A 17,019-nucleotide genomic window follows, 5' to 3' on the forward strand; every position below is an offset into this window, starting at 1 on the left:
TCTTCTGATAATCATCATGAGGATTATCTAAGGTCTAATTACAGTCTCTTCATCAATCTAATTACTTTTCATCAATTAATCCTCAATCTCACTCAAACCCTAAATTGATCTCGTATATTCAATTCATTCAACAACATCATTACCTTTGTTCATCACCATAATTCCATCATAAATCGTATTACATTAATACATCATACTAAATAGATCATCATAAATTAAACAATCTAAAGTGGTAGGAATCTCCCCCTTACCTCGAATCTTCGAAGTCACAGCTTTTCGGCTTTCTTCTCCAGAACTAGGGTTTCTCTGCCTCCGCTCCTCTCTTCTATTCTTCTTCACGTTCAGTAAAAAAAAATGAGACCTCTGATTGTTAATTCACTATTTATACTTGGGCTAGCCTCCTACTATTATTCTTTCTATTTTATTTTCCATTATTTTTACTTCTCCCTCCCCCACTTAATTAAAACTTCTATTCTTCACCTCCCGCCTCTATATTACTTTATTTATTTTTCGCTTTCATCATAATAATCCTCCTAGCACGTCATTAATCATCATAAATCTATTTTTTTCATATCTAACATAATATTCTAACATCATAACACCATTATAATAAACAAAATGAAGAATTCTTCTAATTAACTTCATTAAATCAATACATGTAATTTTCGGGGTGTTACAACTCTCCCCCACTTAAAGAATTTTCGTCCTCGAAAATTGACTGAAGGAAATAACTCCGGATAGGACTTCTTGATCTAACTCTACAGCTCCCATGTTATGCTTCCTTGGGCTGGTCCTCCCATGTCACCTTTACTAATGCAATCTCCTTGTCCCTTAAGTTCTTCACTTCTCGTTATTTTGCAAATCTTCAACAAAGTCCATGGAAATATTGTCCCACTTCTACTCTAGACTGCACAAAGGTTGCATTAACCTCGACGACTCTTGATGTTCCACCCTTGAACTTTGCAAGACTATACAAGCACACACAACTTCAGCTATATCTTTCTTCACACTTGCCCACCACAATATATCCTTAAGGTCTCGATACATCTTAATGGATCTCGGGTGTATACTCAAACTGCTTTTGTGACCTTCGTCAAAGATACTCTGCTTCAGTTCCGACATATTCAGCACACAAACTCTATCTCAAAACATTGTAATCTCATTCTCGTCTATTTTGAAATTCACTTCCTCTCCATGGTCTATTAGTGTTAAACAGTCAACTAACTCCAAATAAGTTTTCTGCCCTTATTTTATCCCTACTAACATTTGACTCGTCAGCTTTAGCATACCCAACTTCACAATATCAGGCGTCACTTCATAAACTAAACTAATGTCTCAGAATTGATTTATTAATTCTATTTCCTTAATCATATGTGTTGACATGTGTAAGGAATTCCTACTCATAGCATACGTTACTACATTGGCCTTTCTTGGAAGATAACTCGGCTAAAAATCATAATCCTTCAATAATTCCAACCATCTCCTTCTCCTCATATTCAACTTTTTCTGATTAAACGGATATCGTGAACTACTATGGTCACTACACACTTCAAACCTCGACCCATACAAATAATTCCTCCACACTTAAGTACAATTACCATAACTGCTAATTCTAAATCTTGTGCCAAAAAAAATCCTCTCATGAATTTTTAGTTGTCTTGAACCATTAGCCACAACCCGACCATCTTCCATAAGCACACCATCCAAACATATTTTAGACGCATCACAAAATACTACAAATGACCGACTTGCCTTTGGCAAAATTAACACTGGTGTCATCGTCAACTTCTTTTTAAACTCTTAAATTTTTTTTTTTCGTAACCGTCTTCAGAGCCTCCCGTTGCAAACACTGCATCCACTTTAGAAGGATTAACTGCTATCTCATTACTAGAAATCACATGTCCCAAGAAACTTACTTCTCGTAACCGAAATTCACACTTAGACATCATAGCACACCACCTATTCTCCTTTAACGTCTGCAACACAATCTACAAATGTTTTGCATGCTCCTCATCTGATTCAGAGCACACAAAAATGTCTCCCATGTATACTACGGCAACACGAGCTTAATGCGGATGGAAAATGTTGTTCATATACTCCATAAATACTCCAAATAGCATCATCGAATATTCATATTGGTCATAATGAGTCATAAATGTAGTTTTTTTTGTACATCCTCCAACTTCCCTTGAATCTGATAATATCCCGATCTCAATTCTATCTAACTAATCACACTTGCCCCCGCTAACTAACTTATCCATCAAATCATCAATCCTGGTAAGGAGCCTATTCTTACTACATCTTCATCTCATTTGTTGATGGTCTACATGAAAACTTAAATATAACATAATATCATCCACACATCATTCCTTCCCTATGATAATTTAAACTGCTCAAAACTTTATATGACTCTTCCGTAAATGAATTATATCCAATCTCCATTCTCCAAAAATACCCTTCACGTTAACATCTTATAACTACCCATCTGAAACATGTTTCCATCAATGGATTATCTTCCCAACTCATATTAGTCTAAACAACATTCATAATTATGTTATAACTCACTTACTCGCGACTAAGCTTAAAAGGTCAAACTGAGAATTCTCGATCCATATTATAATCCTAAATTGCCAAGCACTAATACCCAACTTTTCCTTCTAATCTTTCAACTTATAACTAGTACCAAACTAACTCCAAAGGTTATCATCGTAGCTTTTAATCTCTCACTTTAATGACTAAACTTATCTTCTCAACGACACCACAAGTGAAACATCCCAGAGGAGAAAGGGTGTCTCCCCCACTTGTTTCCTGTTGACACTCCTCCTCTTCCTTATCCGCCGTAACTCCCCAAGTCATCACCGTACTCCTGATTCTTACCCTTCCTCTCCCTGGCACTCTTGTAGTGAGGAGACCTCACTCGAAAACTTTGTTCCAATCTTCCTTTTATACCCACCAGTAGTAAGATGCCTTATTAAAGGGATTCAGACAATAACAGTGTTTGCACACATGCCGCCTGTAGGGGATTAACAAAATTATAAAACCTGGCCGGATGGACCGACCTGCTCTGATACCAACTATGTAACACCCTAATTCCCGACGATAATTTTACATAATAATAATCATGGTTTTAACGAAAAAGGGTGTCACACACATTCATTAATCTTACTTCGTAATAAAATAATAAATAATCAGATACAACAGCGGAAGATCCTTCATAAAAATTTCATTATTATAAAATATCTTGTCTTCAAAATTATTTAAGAAAAATAGCATAAAACATCAAAGTGCTTGAACTTCATAATTCAGGGACATTCAACGTTCAACCCAACCCAGTGTTACAGATCAGAGCACGTATTTATTCGACTACTTTATATCACAAATAATAGCTACAGGGGTATATCCCCGTTGCCACCTTCTAAGCGTTCTGCAAAGCTAAAACTCCTCGTCCTGAGTGTCTGTACCCCAAGGATACAGACACCAAAATACACAAACAACAACAAAGGGGTGAGAATTCACAACATAACATATATTGGGATACATAAATAATAAAGCAGATAATCTTATCATCATTGTTCCTTCATTCACATCGTCATCAATTATTCATCATATCATCACCAATCATTCATCATGATACTCATACAATTTATTTCATAAACATCATTAACACATACATCTTATGCACACCTTCAACACACATACCATATTCACATCATTAGCACATATCACAGTTCACCTATCATGACCTATATGCAACTTACTTCATTCCTAGACCTAAATGCATGCCGGTACCGGATCCTATCGTCATAATAATGTAGTTCAGAGATGTGTTACTGAAACATACATTTCGTCATTCGTCATTCGTCATTATGCAGTATGATATGATGCATGAAGACTCACCAAACATCATTTAGAAAGACACATAAACAACACAACATCTTTACGTCATAGTCATTCATCATTTTTCATCATTCGTCATTATTCACCTTTCGTCATTCTTCGTCTTCCGTCATTTTAACAATCATAACGTCGTTATACATCATCATTAACACATTATTGTTAATTAACATCATATGTTCATCTGATTATATCTAACTCATTCTCTCATTAGAACTCATGTCATGTTCAGAACCTACACTCATCCTTGGTTTCTTCTACATTCTCTGCACCATTTACTCCTAGTAACCTACCTTATCCTTCATCCTAGGTCTTTATGATTTTTACTACTTCCTCGTCTTTCCTCCTAATAACTTTTGTCCGTAAGACTAGACTTATTAAGTAATAAGACCCTATCGTCAGTTATTAACTTTGTCATTATTATCGTCTATTACCTTAGTCCTCTAACACCACACACTAATTTTACTTGGTTTGTACCTTCAAAAGTATAGCTTAAATCATTAGACTCAATCTATATTCTAAGTTTCTTCTATTATCTTTGTCTCTTGTTTATGAACTATTCCTAAAACAATCATCTTTTCTTATCTTATCCCTTACCTTTCTTCTCATTCTTCTTACTCTCTTCTATTAGATTCATATCCTGACTCACCACTCTTACTACCCCTCACGCCGTTCATTTAATTCGTACACAACTTCCTATCTCAGTTTACATTTCATCCTAACAACCCCAACATTGTAATCAGTTCTCTAAATTCATCCTCGTTATTTCTACTGTTATGATCTTGTATCATTAATCATAAGTAACTCGATATTCATCACATCTTTCACCACATCTCTTTATTTAACCTACTCCTCTCTAATCCTCAATCACCTGCGCCTCATCGTGTCTTTATCTTTACCCTTTTACCTTGACCCCTTTCCGCATCAACCTAACAACTTTCCTAAGTTCACACTCTTCGTATAGCCTCGTCGCTATATTCATCCCTTACTATAATTTACTATCATTTCCATAATTATTAGTTCATGAATAACCCTCTTACAACTCACTCTACTTTCCTCTTAAGTCGTTCATAGCATCTTTATTCACGTCATTCATCATCATCATACGACATTATTACTATCGTCATACCTCATCATCTTATAACTTCAATATCGCATCCGTCGGTTAACATCATATCTACATATTAGTTTACATTTTTGCCAAACCAACATCATATTTAGATCCCTCATCCATTCTTAATTTACCCTCGTTCTCTTCATCGTTTACTTCTATAGACACATTATATCCTTCATCCTCAATCACTATTCCATTCTCCACATAATGGTTTCCATCTATACATCTAGCTTCTTACGTTCTTAAGATTCTATCCTCATGTATTAGTCCCACATTATTGTCGTCTATACCCTAGAGTTCTATCTTCGTATTCTTGGTTTGTTATAGTTCATGTTATTTCTAACTCATCTTGTCTCCGTCTTTACTCTTCTCTAATACTTTTGATGACCATCTTATTTTAAATACATTATGGCAAAATAAATTACTCATATAACCCTTAATTAAATCAATCTCAATTAGGTTTATTGATTTGGGGCCTTACTATACATCTTAGGAACCTTTTGGAGGCATACAAATAGGTCAAAAATAGTCTAAGTCTACAGTGCATCATGGCACGTTGAGTTCCCATCGTGGCACGTTTGGACAGCCTAAATATGGTTTTGTTTCTGGAAAAATCGTGGCACGTTGGGCTTCCATCGTGGCACGTTCATAGTTCGACAGACAACATCAGATTTTCTACCTTTCACGTTTTCGTGCGTAAAACCTAAACCGTTAATCCGTTTTCGATGCCGTTTTCGCCTACGCGCTCCTGACACTAAGCTCTATCATGTTCTACAGAAAAATTCAAGTTTAAACCACTCAAAACTCGTTTTCCCAAAACCTCACAACCCTAATTCTTAACTCACCGACATCTCATCTAATCACATAGTTTTTAGCTTCAAAATTTCTTCTGATAATCATCATGAGGATTATCTAAGGTCTAATTACAGTCTCTTCATCAATCTAATTACTTTTCATCAATTAATCCTCAATCTCACTCAAACCCTAAATTGATCTCGTATATTCAATTCATTCAACAACATCATTACCTTTGTTCATCACCATAATTCCATCATAAATCGTATTACATTAATACATCATACTAAATAGATCATCATAAATTAAACAATCTAAAGTGGTAGGAATCTCCCCCTTACCTCGAATCTTCGAAGTCACAGCTTTTCGGCTTTCTTCTCCAGAACTAGGGTTTCTCTGCCTCCGCTCCTCTCTTCTATTCTTCTTCACGTTCAGTAAAAAAAAATGAGACCTCTGATTGTTAATTCACTATTTATACTTGGGCTAGCCTCCTACTATTATTCTTTCTATTTTATTTTCCATTATTTTTACTTCTCCCTCCCCCACTTAATTAAAACTTCTATTCTTCACCTCCCGCCTCTATATTACTTTATTTATTTTTCGCTTTCATCATAATAATCCTCCTAGCACGTCATTAATCATCATAAATCTATTTTTTTCATATCTAACATAATATTCTAACATCATAACACCATTATAATAAACAAAATGAAGAATTCTTCTAATTAACTTCATTAAATCAATACATGTAATTTTCGGGGTGTTACAACTCTCCCCCACTTAAAGAATTTTCGTCCTCGAAAATTGACTGAAGGAAATAACTCCGGATAGGACTTCTTGATCTAACTCTACAGCTCCCATGTTATGCTTCCTTGGGCTGGTCCTCCCATGTCACCTTTACTAATGCAATCTCCTTGTCCCTTAAGTTCTTCACTTCTCGTTATTTTGCAAATCTTCAACAAAGTCCATGGAAATATTGTCCCACTTCTACTCTAGACTGCACAAAGGTTGCATTAACCTCGACGACTCTTGATGTTCCACCCTTGAACTTTGCAAGACTATACAAGCACACACAACTTCAGCTATATCTTTCTTCACACTTGCCCACCACAATATATCCTTAAGGTCTCGATACATCTTAATGGATCTCGGGTGTATACTCAAACTGCTTTTGTGACCTTCGTCAAAGATACTCTGCTTCAGTTCCGACATATTCAGCACACAAACTCTATCTCAAAACATTGTAATCTCATTCTCGTCTATTTTGAAATTCACTTCCTCTCCATGGTCTATTAGTGTTAAACAGTCAACTAACTCCAAATAAGTTTTCTGCCCTTATTTTATCCCTACTAACATTTGACTCGTCAGCTTTAGCATACCCAACTTCACAATATCAGGCGTCACTTCATAAACTAAACTAATGTCTCAGAATTGATTTATTAATTCTATTTCCTTAATCATATGTGTTGACATGTGTAAGGAATTCCTACTCATAGCATACGTTACTACATTGGCCTTTCTTGGAAGATAACTCGGCTAAAAATCATAATCCTTCAATAATTCCAACCATCTCCTTCTCCTCATATTCAACTTTTTCTGATTAAACGGATATCGTGAACTACTATGGTCACTACACACTTCAAACCTCGACCCATACAAATAATTCCTCCACACTTAAGTACAATTACCATAACTGCTAATTCTAAATCTTGTGCCAAAAAAAATCCTCTCATGAATTTTTAGTTGTCTTGAACCATTAGCCACAACCCGACCATCTTCCATAAGCACACCATCCAAACATATTTTAGACGCATCACAAAATACTACAAATGACCGACTTGCCTTTGGCAAAATTAACACTGGTGTCATCGTCAACTTCTTTTTAAACTCTTAAATTTTTTTTTTTCGTAACCGTCTTCAGAGCCTCCCGTTGCAAACACTGCATCCACTTTAGAAGGATTAACTGCTATCTCATTACTAGAAATCACATGTCCCAAGAAACTTACTTCTCGTAACCGAAATTCACACTTAGACATCATAGCACACCACCTATTCTCCTTTAACGTCTGCAACACAATCTACAAATGTTTTGCATGCTCCTCATCTGATTCAGAGCACACAAAAATGTCTCCCATGTATACTACGGCAACACGAGCTTAATACGGATGGAAAATGTTGTTCATATACTCCATAAATACTCCAAATAGCATCATCGAATATTCATATTGGTCATAATGAGTCATAAATGTAGTTTTTTTTGTACATCCTCCAACTTCCCTTGAATCTGATAATATCCCGATCTCAATTCTATCTAACTAATCACACTTGCCCCCGCTAACTAACTTATCCATCAAATCATCAATCCTGGTAAGGAGCCTATTCTTACTACATCTTCATCTCATTTGTTGATGGTCTACATGAAAACTTAAATATAACATAATATCATCCACACATCATTCCTTCCCTGTGATAATTTAAACTGCTCAAAACTTTATATGACTCTTCCGTAAATGAATTATATCCAATCTCCATTCTCCAAAAATACCCTTCACGTTAACATCTTATAACTACCCATCTGAAACATGTTTCCATCAATGGATTATCTTCCCAACTCATATTAGTCTAAACAACATTCATAATTATGTTATAACTCACTTACTCGCGACTAAGCTTAAAAGGTCAAACTGAGAATTCTCGATCCATATTATAATCCTAAATTGCCAAGCACTAATACCCAACTTTTCCTTCTAATCTTTCAACTTATAACTAGTACCAAACTAACTCCAAAGGTTATCATCGTAGCTTTTAATCTCTCACTTTAATGACTAAACTTATCTTCTCAACGACACCACAAGTGAAACATCCCAGAGGAGAAAGGGTGTCTCCCCCACTTGTTTCCTGTTGACACTCCTCCTCTTCCTTATCCGCCGTAACTCCCCAAGTCATCACCGTACTCCTGATTCTTACCCTTCCTCTCCCTGGCACTCTTGTAGTGAGGAGACCTCACTCGAAAACTTTGTTCCAATCTTCCTTTTATACCCACCAGTAGTAAGATGCCTTATTAAAGGGATTCAGACAATAACAGTGTTTGCACACATGCCGCCTGTAGGGGATTAACAAAATTATAAAACCTGGCCGGATGGACCGACCTGCTCTGATACCAACTATGTAACACCCTAATTCCCGACGATAATTTTACATAATAATAATCATGGTTTTAACGAAAAAGGGTGTCACACACATTCATTAATCTTACTTCGTAATAAAATAATAAATAATCAGATACAACAGCGGAAGATCCTTCATAAAAATTTCATTATTATAAAATATCTTGTCTTCAAAATTATTTAAGAAAAATAGCATAAAACATCAAAGTGCTTGAACTTCATAATTCAGGGACATTCAACGTTCAACCCAACCCAGTGTTACAGATCAGAGCACGTATTTATTCGACTACTTTATATCACAAATAATAGCTACAGGGGTATATCCCCGTTGCCACCTTCTAAGCGTTCTGCAAAGCTAAAACTCCTCGTCCTGAGTGTCTGTACCCCAAGGATACAGACACCAAAATACACAAACAACAACAAAGGGGTGAGAATTCACAACATAACATATATTGGGATACATAAATAATAAAGCAGATAATCTTATCATCATTGTTCCTTCATTCACATCGTCATCAATTATTCATCATATCATCACCAATCATTCATCATGATACTCATACAATTTATTTCATAAACATCATTAACACATACATCTTATGCACACCTTCAACACACATACCATATTCACATCATTAGCACATATCACAGTTCACCTATCATGACCTATATGCAACTTACTTCATTCCTAGACCTAAATGCATGCCGGTACCGGATCCTATCGTCATAATAATGTAGTTCAGAGATGTGTTACTGAAACATACATTTCGTCATTCGTCATTCGTCATTATGCAGTATGATATGATGCATGAAGACTCACCAAACATCATTTAGAAAGACACATAAACAACACAACATCTTTACGTCATAGTCATTCATCATTTTTCATCATTCGTCATTATTCACCTTTCGTCATTCTTCGTCTTCCGTCATTTTAACAATCATAACGTCGTTATACATCATCATTAACACATTATTGTTAATTAACATCATATGTTCATCTGATTATATCTAACTCATTCTCTCATCAGAACTCATGTCATGTTCAGAACCTACACTCATCCTTGGTTTCTTCTACATTCTCTGCACCATTTACTCCTAGTAACCTACCTTATCCTTCATCCTAGGTCTTTATGATTTTTACTACTTCCTCGTCTTTCCTCCTAATAACTTTTGTCCGTAAGACTAGACTTATTAAGTAATAAGACCCTATCGTCAGTTATTAACTTTGTCATTATTATCGTCTATTACCTTAGTCCTCTAACACCACACACTAATTTTACTTGGTTTGTACCTTCAAAAGTATAGCTTAAATCATTAGACTCAATCTTTATTCTAAGTTTCTTCTATTATCTTTGTCTCTTGTTTATGAACTATTCCTAAAACAATCATCTTTTCTTATCTTATCCCTTACCTTTCTTCTCATTCTTCTTACTCTCTTCTATTAGATTCATATCCTAACTCACCACTCTTACTACCCCTCACGCCGTTCATTTAATTCGTACACAACTTCCTATCTCAGTTTACATTTCATCCTAACAACCCCAACATTGTAATCAGTTCTCTAAATTCATCCTCGTTATTTCTACTGTTATGATCTTGTATCATTAATCATAAGTAACTCGATATTCATCACATCTTTCACCACATCTCTTTATTTAACCTACTCCTCTCTAATCCTCAATCACCTGCGCCTCATCGTGTCTTTATCTTTACCCTTTTACCTTGACCCCTTTTCGCATCAACCTAACAACTTTCCTAAGTTCACACTCTTCGTATAGCCTCGTCGCTATATTCATCCCTTACTATAATTTACTATCATTTCCATAATTATTAGTTCATGAATAACCCTCTTACAACTCACTCTACTTTCCTCTTAAGTCGTTCATAGCATCTTTATTCACGTCATTCATCATCATCATACGACATTATTACTATCGTCATACCTCATCATCTTATAACTTGAATATCGCATCCGTCGGTTAACATCATATCTACATATTAGTTTACATTTTTGCCAAACCAACATCATATTTAGATCCCTCATCCATTCTTAATTTACCCTCATTCTCTTCATCGTTTACTTCTATAGACACATTATATCCTTCATCCTCAATCACTATTCCATTCTCCACATAATGGTTTCCATCTATACATCTAGCTTCTTACGTTCTTAAGATCCTATCCTCATGTATTAGTCCCACATTATTGTCGTCTATACCCTAGAGTTCTATCTTCGTATTCTTGGTTTGTTATAGTTCATGTTATTTCTAACTCATCTTGTCTCCGTCTTTACTCTTCTCTAATACTTTTGATGACCATCTTATTTTAAATACATTATGGCAAAATAAATTACTCATATAACCCTTAATTAAATCAATCTCAATTAGGTTTATTGATTTGGGGCCTTACTATACATCTTAGGAACCTTTTGGAGGCATACAAATAGGTCAAAAATAGTCTAAGTCTACAGTGCATCGTGGCACGTTGAGTTCCCATCGTGGCACGTTTGGACAGCCTAAATATGGTTTTGTTTCTGGAAAAATCGTGGCACGTTGGGCTTCCATCGTGGCACGTTCATAGTTCGACAGACAACATCAGATTTTCTACCTTTCACGTTTTCGTGCGTAAAACCTAAACCGTTAATCCGTTTTCGATGCCGTTTTCGCCTACGCGCTCCTGACACTAAGCTCTATCATGTTCTACAGAAAAATTCAAGTTTAAACCACTCAAAACTCGTTTTCCCAAAACCTCACAACCCTAATTCTTAACTCACCGACATCTCATCTAATCACATAGTTTTTAGCTTCAAAATTTCTTCTGATAATCATCATGAGGATTATCTAAGGTCTAATTACAGTCTCTTCATCAATCTAATAACTTTTCATCAATTAATCCTCAATCTCACTCAAACCCTAAATTGATCTCGTATATTCAATTCATTCAACAACATCATTACCTTTGTTCATCACCATAATTCCATCATAAATCGTATTACATTAATACATCATACTAAATAGATCATCATAAATTAAACAATCTAAAGTGGTAGGAATCTCCCCCTTACCTCGAATCTTCGAAGTCACAGCTTTTCGGCTTTCTTCTCCAGAACTAGGGTTTCTCTGCCTCCGCTCCTCTCTTCTATTCTTCTTCACGTTCAGTAAAAAAAAATGAGACCTCTGATTGTTAATTCACTATTTATACTTGGGCTAGCCTCCTACTATTATTCTTTCTATTTTATTTTCCATTATTTTTACTTCTCCCTCCCCCACTTAATTAAAACTTCTATTCTTCACCTCCCGCCTCTATATTACTTTATTTATTTTTCGCTTTCATCATAATAATCCTCCTAGCACGTCATTAATCATCATAAATCTATTTTTTTCATATCTAACATAATATTCTAACATCATAACACCATTATAATAAACAAAATGAAGAATTCTTCTAATTAACTTCATTAAATCAATACATGTAATTTTCGGGGTGTTACATTGTAGATACAACATATTAAGCAAGTAGAAGCAAGTAAAGAAAGATATGCCGACGACGATCTTAGGATACCCCCTTCGGGGTGTCATGATAGAGATATAAGAGAGCCTTGATGCTTAGAGTGTACTCTTGGCAATGCGGTTTTAGTTCCCCCCTTCACCGCCATGACACTTATAGCAGAGAAGCCTATAACAAGTTAAGAATATTAAGACGGCCCTAGCAAGCACCGCTGTCTAAGAAAGCAAGTCCCCACACACGTATAATCAACCGGCAGGTTGTATTGTAGACACGTGGTGACCGTAGGTTTCCCTCGTGGTTGCTTATAGCCTAGGGTTAGGTGGAACTCACTGAGATATTATGTCTCATCCCAATCCTTATTTGTTTCAGATATCAGGATGGATTAGCAAGCTAGTAGCCGAATGGATGATGCGACAAGTGTTCGTTCGTACCCACTGCTGGATGATGTGGATTTTAAAGGATGCATTTATTATTCTTTAGAAAAGCTGAGTTGTAATATCATTGTATGAACGCCTTTGTTGTATATTATATTCCTTCGAAGTGTTATTGTTGTAAAATTTTAATGTATCCAGTACTAAACTAATGCACATGCTAGACTTTCTAGATACGTCTAGTATGAGTGTTACACGAAGCCTAGCATGAAGTGGAATTGATTGACATCATCATTGATGATATTAACAGGAAAATCATCTAAAGTTTCTGGGTCATCCTTCACGCCAATGTATTCTCGAAAAATTGTTGGCCTCAAAACGGCATTGATATTGTGAGAGTGATCAGACATTGTGATGGAAAATGAAAATATGGAAAATGGAAAAAATTGATAGATAGACAAATGCAACAAACTTATTAATTGATTTTCGTTGGTGGGTTTGATTGGTTTGTGTTGGAATTCCAAACTCTTGGTATGCCTTTTTATAAGCCTGTAAACTCAATTTAATAATGTATATATATATATATATATATGCAACTACTTCTAATTAAATATAGACTATACGAAGTCTTTTTTTTAATTTTCATTAGGAACACTAGGGGATGTCTTTGTATGCCTATTATTGGTATTTTAATTAAGTCTATATATCTTTGCATTCTATTAAATCATGTATTCGGTCATGGAATATTAGAACTATTTTGTAAACAAATCAGCTAGCAAACAAGAAAAAAAAATTCAACATTAAGTATGTTTTCAATTGTTGCAAATTTTTTCAGTATAGAAAAATACAACAATAACCACTTAAATCTCACATACGAGTAGAGGAGATGAGGTTCGAATCAGATCATGACGTCTTGTGCTTCTTTCACTATTATAACAATGTATAAATCTATATACGAATTTGTACTTTTTTTTATAAATACTAGCGAAAAGACAGGCACCGTCTTTCCGCATTTTTTATTACGCTAACGTTTGAAAATTATTAACGGTGTTTTTTTTTTATGAAATTTTGATTTGGAATAATACTAAAAATATAAATGTTTGTTGCTTTCAAGTTATAACAAAGCAAACTAATCATGATTATAACAAAAAAAATATAATCTAAATTCTTTTTTTTAATGACACCAACAACGATCTTTATTATAGAAAAGGTTGTTTAAGGGTATAATTGGGGACAATGAAAAAGTAAGTATAAATATATTCATCTAGTTTGTTACACTTTTTAAATGATAAAGGAAAAAAACCATATATATATATATATATATATATATATATTCATATCGTGTTTGTTACTTTTTTTTAATATTTAAATTTATTCCTATCTATTTGTTACATGTGTTATTTGTATTCAAAATTGAGGGTATTTTTGGAAAGAAAAAGTCAGCCCAAAATTTTTGAAAGGGGTTGTTTTCTTTATATATAGTATAGATAAAAATTTAGAGGCGGATAAAATTCTTTTACAAAAAAAACACAATAACCGTAGTTTTACAGTTGTCTCGACGATGATTTGAACTCAGATTCCTGATTTTAGAAATGACATATTCCTATTCGCGAGCTATCAGCTCATAGGCTCTAATTTTTTTTTTATGAGCTTATGTTTGAGAATTATGTTTTTCTTTTCAAATAAAAAGAAAATATATTCAAGTTATTTGACTAATTAATTAAGAGATTAGAATGATATCAATAATTTAAAAAAAAATATTTATGAATTAGTCTTACACATCGTGTACTCATTATATTCACACTATGGTTGTTAGGGGAATTAGATATTATGGATATAATGCATAACATAATTCTAAATTGGGAATGGGGACGAATGAATCCACTCTATATATTTTTAGCAAAAAATTATAATCAATTGGAGGAACTTTTTACTATACTAAAGAAAAGGACTTGTTGCTAATTTTTTTTTTCTTTCTGTGTTGACCCTTCAATTATATGGGGAAATGAATCTAAGAAATCTAGAGTTCGGCTGCAAGGTACGTAAAGTTTTGTCAAATAATGTTCTTTATTGGAAACGAACTCGGAATGTACCAAACAATTCATCACAAGGGGAGTTCATTAACAAATTTAGTTCAATCACTTGATTGCTTTTTGCTAATTAAAAAAATACCGCTACTTTCTTTCTTAAATAAATTATCGTCTTGAGCTGTTTTACAGTCTCTTTATATTTGTTCCTTTTCAAATTTATTGATCATTTCTTTAGGAACAAACTTCTAGCTATGTTATATTTTGCTTATGAGTCAATTATACCTTTTTATGGAACTTGTAATTTGTCCTAAGTAGAAAGTTATATATTAAATAAAACGAAAGAGATACAAAAAGTTGGGGTATTAGATCTGACCCAGGTACCACTCAAACGGAGTATATCGTGCTAAAACAGATTAAGTGACTAAATGCGATAGAGCTGCCACGAACACACACGAAGCCAGACAAGTTACCAAAACTGAAGATAAAGTAGAAACAAAACCAACCCAAACTCTCCGGCCCAAAGGATACAACAAGAATGGAACAGCACCTGCAGACCATGAAGCGCAACCACCGTTGCGGAAAGATCGGCATATCTCCAAAAAAAATATGAATCCAAAATCACGACCCACAACTAGAGAAAACTGAATACTAAGTATATTGACTAGATAATATACTAAAACAATGTCAATAACTTAATATATAAATAATTTTGTATTATGACTAGCCTTTCATTAAGAACTTTTTATATTCACATTATGGTTGTTAGGGAATTAAATCTATTAACTTAAGATATAAATAATTTTGTGTTACTATTAGTCTTTCATTAAAACCTTTTTATGTTCACATCATGGTTGTTTGAGGAAAAAAAAGATTGCTTACCATCTCATCCAAGTGCTCTTGGCTTTATTATCACCGGATTTTAAGTCATCAGCCTCTAGCTCTTGGAAACACCACTTTAAACAATCATCACAACTATTGTTAAATGTATAATATTGAAATCTTTTTTTTAATAATTGAAAAATATGTTTAATATAATTTTTTTATATCGAAGTTTAATATATTATGTTCAATAAAAAAAATACATTCATTTTAATATTGTGAGTTTCAACGACGGTAGTGCGTTTTCAGACATTGTTATTTTTACGTGTCAATATTTTTTTTATATTTGTCGAGCACGTTGAGGAAGAAAAAAATTGAAACTCTAAAGAAATTATACTTGAATTTTGTAAATTTCAAACATAAAACTAAAAAACCTACCGGGACTAAATTTAAATCATATTAGAGGTATTTAAAACCTACCAGGCCTAAAAAAAAATTATTAGATATTCTCAATATTTATTATAATAAAAAAAATGTCAATTTTAAGTAAAAACAAAATCACATAATGAAATACACATATGTTTGTCCTTCAAATGATTAATTCCCCTAACAACCATCATGTGAACATATGTCCTATTCAAGAATTTGGTAGCATGGTGGCTTTCAATGATATTTTTGATCTCCTGATGGACCTTCAAAACTAGGGTTTTTTGTTCCTGGCGCAGTTTTGGTCGTGTTTTTTATATGATCTGAGAGGTAGGTAAGTTTTCAGTGAGGCAATGCTAACGTATGAGGACTGGTTGCATGATGATCAGCGAAGAAAGGTGGGAAACATTGGTGGTAGGTTAGGTTACCTAGCTAAGAAGAAAGTTAAGGTGGCAAGTGAACAATACCCTAATCGCACTTAAAATCGCAAGAGAAAACATTTATTTTTTATAAAAGAAAAGTAGTTCTTTTGTTTTTTCAACTAATTCTCTTCTTTTCTTTTTTAAAGAAAAGTAATCACTGAAAAATCATTCTAATGCTTAAAAAAAACAGAAAAATCATTATAGGAATTAGGGGCTGGACAAAATATAAATTTATTAGTGAATCGGGACAAAAAACATTGCATCTTCAATTTGCTTGTAGTTAATTATTTTTATCACTAAGGTTTTGGGAGAATAGGTGAACTAATAACGGAGAGGCTATGTAGAAAACTACATTTTACTTCTTTTTATCAACCTATATATCTAAATAGAGTCATAGATAAATATAATATCACAACATAAGAATTAGTTTTTTCACTCGGACACAATGACAAAAGATATTCATTCAAATTC

Source organism: Medicago sativa, chromosome 2 (genome assembly GCF_051527215.1).
Source record: "Medicago sativa cultivar Bolivia chromosome 2, Bolivia_mono, whole genome shotgun sequence".
NCBI classification, from domain to species: domain Eukaryota; kingdom Viridiplantae; phylum Streptophyta; class Magnoliopsida; order Fabales; family Fabaceae; genus Medicago; species Medicago sativa.